Raw genomic sequence first — 6,000 nt, 5'->3', positions numbered from 1 at the left:
TTTTTCCTTTTGTTCTGTCATTGGTAAATATAATTTTTACATGGAATTATCTTTGAATTTATTTTCACTTAAATTCAAAGATAATTCCATGTAAAAATTATATTTACCAATGACAGAACAAAAGGAAAAAAATAATATTACCTCAAGTTTGAACTTAATATTCAATACTCGTCAGTAAATCCATTAAAGTTTGGATCAAAAGCAGCATATCATTGAATAATGCAATAGTCGAAATATTCAACATTTTCCTTTTAATTTAAGTGATATTTCAGTTTAGAAGTCATTGATAACAGATATAGGATATTTTTTTTAAGGAAATTTTTTTTCCCCATGAAGTTAATAACAGTTTAGATGATATTCTCTCAAAATCATCAATCAACTTTTGAAACTATAGAATCAAAGAGACTTAAACTTAATGATGCAATGGACAAAATGTCCAACTTACCAATGTTCATTTTACTTTCAGTTAAGTATTTTAATTGGAAAATATTTTAACAATTTTTAAGAGTCTATTACATAAAATGTTATTTGTTTTTAAAAAAAATAATTAATAACAGATAAATAAGATATATTCTTCCCACTTTTGTTAAATTTAAATTTTATAATAAATGCATTTATTTTCTTAGATTTAAGTCGATAAAAAGGAATTTTATGCATAATGACTAGAATTTCTTAAAGCTAAAATTTTTTTCTCCGAAAAATTAGAAAATGAAATAAAAAACTGTCAATTCGAAGTTTTACAATATCCGGACATGAAACTTCAATGGTACTAGTCAGACTAAACTTTTTGCTTGCATTACTTGGAACGTTATTAAAAGAAATTGCTTGGAACGATATTCATATCAGAAAATTAAAATATTAGAAATGCTCCTATATTTTTATCATTTCATGTTTGCAATACTTTTGAGAAAAATATGAACAATTTTTAACACGTTAACAGATAAAAAACGTTGCGGAGAACCAAATCATAAAACTCAAGCCATAACCTGAAACCATAGATTGAAAAAGGGGAACATTTATTACAGCAAAATAATATTATTAACTTAAAATAAGATTGCCACGTCTATGGTTTACTATCACCTAAACGTTATTAAAAGAAATATCAGAAAATTAAAATATTAGAAATGCTCCTATATTTTTATCATTTCATGTTTGCATAGGGGTCTTTTGGCCATAAAAGACCATCTGTCAATTGCTGCCCGGGTCATAATTTATGCCATCCCTAAAAATTAAGTGGCAAATGGCGAGTAGAAATTTCGAGCCCTGGCAATACAATACAATATTATCTTATACAATACAATAATATAAGATAATAAGAGACAGATTTTGTTATTGATAAACAAAATATTTAGTGTGTGTCATCTAAAAAATGTAGAAAAGTGAGAAAAACCGCTTATCTTTAATTTTTTGTAAAAAAATATACATTTTAGAATATCCTTGTAAAATCTTAAGTGTCGATAATTTTTCAGTTTACAGCGTAATTTTAACCAGTAGCAAGCATGACAAAGCAATTAAAGTTTTAAACCCAACAAGAAAAATTCTCTAAATCTCACAAGTTCCTGATACTAACATAGATGTTTATTTTAAGGTTGTCATATTAATGAAGCCATTTTTTACTTTAATGAAACTAAGTTAAAAATCTTGTTTAATATCTTAAAATATCTCTTACTAACAATTTTTCGAAAAAAATATGATTTTTGTATTCAGAGACATTCAAATAATTTATTATGTTAATTTTATGTACTTAACTTTTTATATCTTGTATGCTGGACGACTAAGTATTACAGCATTTCTAGAAATTTTAATAAATCCTACCTTCCAATTTAAAAATGTAAAAATATAAAAATAAATAAAAAATCGGAAAAGTTAGTTTAGAAGAGTTTGCGTTAGAAAAATACATTTACTTAAAAAGAAAATCTTTTGTCTGAAAGCTGTTAGTTTACCAAAAGTTATTTTTAAAACAGAATATCATTTAGTAAAAATAATTTTTTTAATAATTTAGACTGAAACATTAAACGTCTGTGCTATCAACACAGTTAACACAGGGCTGACAACTACTACACTTTTTGCAAAATATTTTATAGAGTAGTAGACAATTAAAAACCAAAGCTTTCAGAATTTTCTGTAATTTTGACAACATTTTAAAAGACAGGGGAAAAAGTGGCATTACATATGAATGTTTGAACCATTTTATTTGTTTAGTGGCATTAAAAATAGTCTTATATCAAAATTACGAAATAAAGAATCATACATTAAAACATAAACTTAGCCACCACTAGACGAGATTTTCCTAAAAAACAAAGAAAGCTGGTAGCCCTGGTACGACATATGATTTATTAAAATATATGTATATATATATATGTGTTTGAATGATTTCTAAGTATTTTTTATACATAAATCTGTGAACAATGAATTTTTTTTCTACCTCTATTTTATCTTGATTTCATAAAGCATATTAAATATTTTTTGAAATAAAATTGTTAAAAATTAATTTTATAATTAAATTTTATTGCATTAAGCTTATCAATGTAGGAATATTAATCTTTGTATATAATCAATATTTTGCATTTTTCATGTTTCTAGTTAAGATTGAGTGCTGTGATTCTCAAACCTTATGGCCCATGAATTCAGGGGGCTATATCGATTATTTGCATAATTTGACGTCATTTAAAAATTGAAAAAGAAAGCTTGTGATAAGAATTAATTGTACATAATATTTTCATATGATCTAAAAAAATTTATACCGTTCTAATTTGTCAAATTAATTTTAGTTGATACTTATACGGAGAGATATGATGAAAATCGCCCAGTCTGCTACCCTATTATTTTATAAATTTTAGAAAAAAGATACTTACAATGCGACTTTTATATTAATGAAATTTAAATTTTAAAATGAAAACTATGTAAATAATTTCATGTCTGTTACCAGATTTGTACGATAATTAAAAGGAACAAAATTCGAAAACATAAATAATTCTAAAAAAATGAAAATTCTATTTAATTTAGACTAAAACTTTATGATGTAAGTTATTGAATTGAATAAACAACAAAGATTTTTAATACGATTTTTTATAATGGAATATACACAGTAAAAAAAGCCTCCACTAAAAAATATCTGCTTCATCAAGCAAACATAGAACATACCAAATAACGAATTTTTTTTCTTAACTGCTTTCATTTATAAGTTCAAATTATGTTATTAAACTAGACATGACATCAGTTTCTAGAGTGTAGTATTTAGTCATGAAAAAATTTACATTTTTATTAACTTTTATCAACTTTTCAAAATGTAATTTAAAGTATTCAACACAAATATAAAATAAGAAAAAAATAAAATTTTTGTTACTGGAAAATAATTCTAAGAAAAACATTTTATGTTTGTATTTTGAAACAGCTATATTTTCAATTCCCTTTCAACTAATTTCATTAATATACTATTTTTTCTTAAATAATGTCATAATAGTACATTTGATTGCTTTTAAAGTGTGTGTTATTTTTGTACTTTATATATCATTTTAAGAAAACTAATTTATTAAGAAATCCTAAGGCATTGCATAAAGAAAATGAAAAATTTCATAGTCTTAAAAAAATTGCTAAAGAATATTTTCTTCATTATTAAAGAATAGTAAGCTTAATATTAATAAAATAAATATCCATTAATTTCAAATATTAAAAAACTATTAAAAAAAATAGCTGAAAATGCAAAAATATTATCTAGAAAATAAAAACAGTATATCCAGTCTCTGTATAAAAACTGCTTGTCAGAAATAAGCAAATTTTAAAATAAAGTGAGAAAATTGTTTAATTTTAATTTCAATAAGATTAATAACAGGTTTGCAAAAACTTACCTCTAAGTAGCTTGGAAGTTACAGATAATATTAAGCAACACTTCAAATATTTTATAATAAAACTTTATAAACTCCATTTAATTTAGCAAAATGTGCTGAATTAACAATTACATAATTAAGATAAAGCAGATTTTAAGAATAATGTCATTCACATAAAAAAATGAAACCGAATTTCTTCATTTTTAAAACAGTTAATATCAGCATACACACAGATTACATAAAAGGTAGTCATAATAGTGGATAGCTATAGACAGAATGAATAACACACAATGCAGCTGTTAAAATCAAACTATGATTTTAATACAAGGGCATTCATAGAGAAAAGCAAAAGCATAGAGTAAAGAAAGAGAGGAAAAGACCATGCACACTTTGCAGTCTATAAAGAGACATGCAATAACAGTATTTTGAAAGTATATACCTCATCATTTGAAAGTATATACCTCAACTGCTGATCAATAGTTCAAAAGGTAGATGCAACTAATAACTAAAGGAATCAATGGATTAAATTTAATGGTTGGACAACTCCCACATTAAAATAATTTATTCTTAAAGATTTTAAGAAATATATGAAAAATCAATTTATTTATGAAACTTTTAGTATAAAAATCTTTTGCTGAACATTTATTTATAAGGTTAGGCTTAGGAGTACTTCATCTTAATGATTTTAGCTTTGGCCACAGATATAACTAAAGTTAAAACAACAGCTGGAAAAATGGGTTTAGTTGTTCACATTTCCTAGAGATATATGTCTACTATAATAAACATTTTTCAGAAAAGAACCGTTGTATTAACCCAGAATTTTAAACTTCTTCTAGAACAATGGAATATTTCTTATTTCGGCAAGTTTGCACAGAAATTTCTCCTCCTTACACAACTTTGTTATTGAACAACAAAAGGATGTCTTAAAAAAAAAACAGCAAGAGTAAGGCTTTTTTTTTTAGGCATAGCAAATGCTAAGACCATTAACATCCAACCGAAACACAAGATTCATATTGAGATACAAAACTATAGATAAAAGTTACCTTTTTAAAATGTTTAATTTGATTATTAAGATAAATGTTTAACACTTTAAACAAGGTGCATGTAAGATACATCAAATTTTCTTTCTTACTGCTTACATTTATATCTACGTTGATGCTACAATTTTATACGATGGGGAAGTAATTTAATGTAACTGCGTAGTACATGAATGAGAAACAAAAGTGCATCAGGATATATTTAGAAATACAAAATTAGTAATCCATAAAATGTGTAGGTAAATTTATTTATACTTTAAGGAGCTGCAAAAAATTATCAAACTATTAAATTGTAAGGCTTGTAGCGACCTCTCTTAGAAATTATAAACAAAGGTAACGCTTAACGCTATCCTCTAAAATCGAAGCTTTTAAGTGTATTATAGAGAATTTATCAATGTGTTTTAACTTACAGACACAGATATATTTATGAAACATTATTCTTCAGTCTTTGTTAGGGATAACATTCTGTTTTTGCTTATAATTTTATTTGATCGAGTAAATACTGAAGTTTTTAATTAAAACCATGGGAGTTAAATTCATTTAGGCTGTCACCAATCTCACTTTAATACATACATATAATATTATACATACAAATTATAGATACATTATATTGATGCTAAATTGATTGTGGATATGGGTATTGTAGGTATTGCGATATTAGATACTTAAACTAATATGGGCACAGTGTTAATAGGTTTTTACAGGCCCATTTAAAGGATAAATACCAATGTATTATTTCATATATGCTCAGCATATGCTTATTCGTAGCACATAAAAAAAAATTTAATTTCACTTTTCTGCTCTTAATTGATATCTGAAAACATGGAACAAAACCCTACCATTAACCAAAAAAGGCTAGATTCTTCATTACAGAGGTAATTGTGAGCACAACTCAAAAATCCTGAAAATTTCTCGGGTAAAATCATTAATGATGAATTTCAAAAAAATAAATGTCTTCAGAAATTTGAATCATTAATATTTTTAAAACATGAAATTTTAAATAAATTATATGCAGCATAATTTAAATGAATAATTATTATAAGTTTACTTTTATGTCTAATCATATTTATTATTCCTCCAGAAAAAATATTTTCAAATGAAAGAAATGCCAAGTATAAATTCTAATTCTAATATTT

At 24.8% G+C, this 6,000-nt stretch overlaps 1 protein-coding gene across 2 annotated transcripts in view; it reads right to left on the bottom strand.

The window, feature by feature from the left end:
- LOC107444361 (oxysterol-binding protein-related protein 1) overlaps positions 1 to 6,000 on the bottom strand; it is a 61,818-nt gene that overhangs the window by 37,333 nt on the left and 18,485 nt on the right. The window lies entirely within an intron of this gene.

This window comes from Parasteatoda tepidariorum, chromosome 2, assembly GCF_043381705.1.
Source record: "Parasteatoda tepidariorum isolate YZ-2023 chromosome 2, CAS_Ptep_4.0, whole genome shotgun sequence".
Taxonomy (NCBI): Eukaryota; Metazoa; Arthropoda; class Arachnida; order Araneae; family Theridiidae; genus Parasteatoda; species Parasteatoda tepidariorum.
This window is presented reverse-complemented; position numbering and strand designations above follow the sequence as displayed.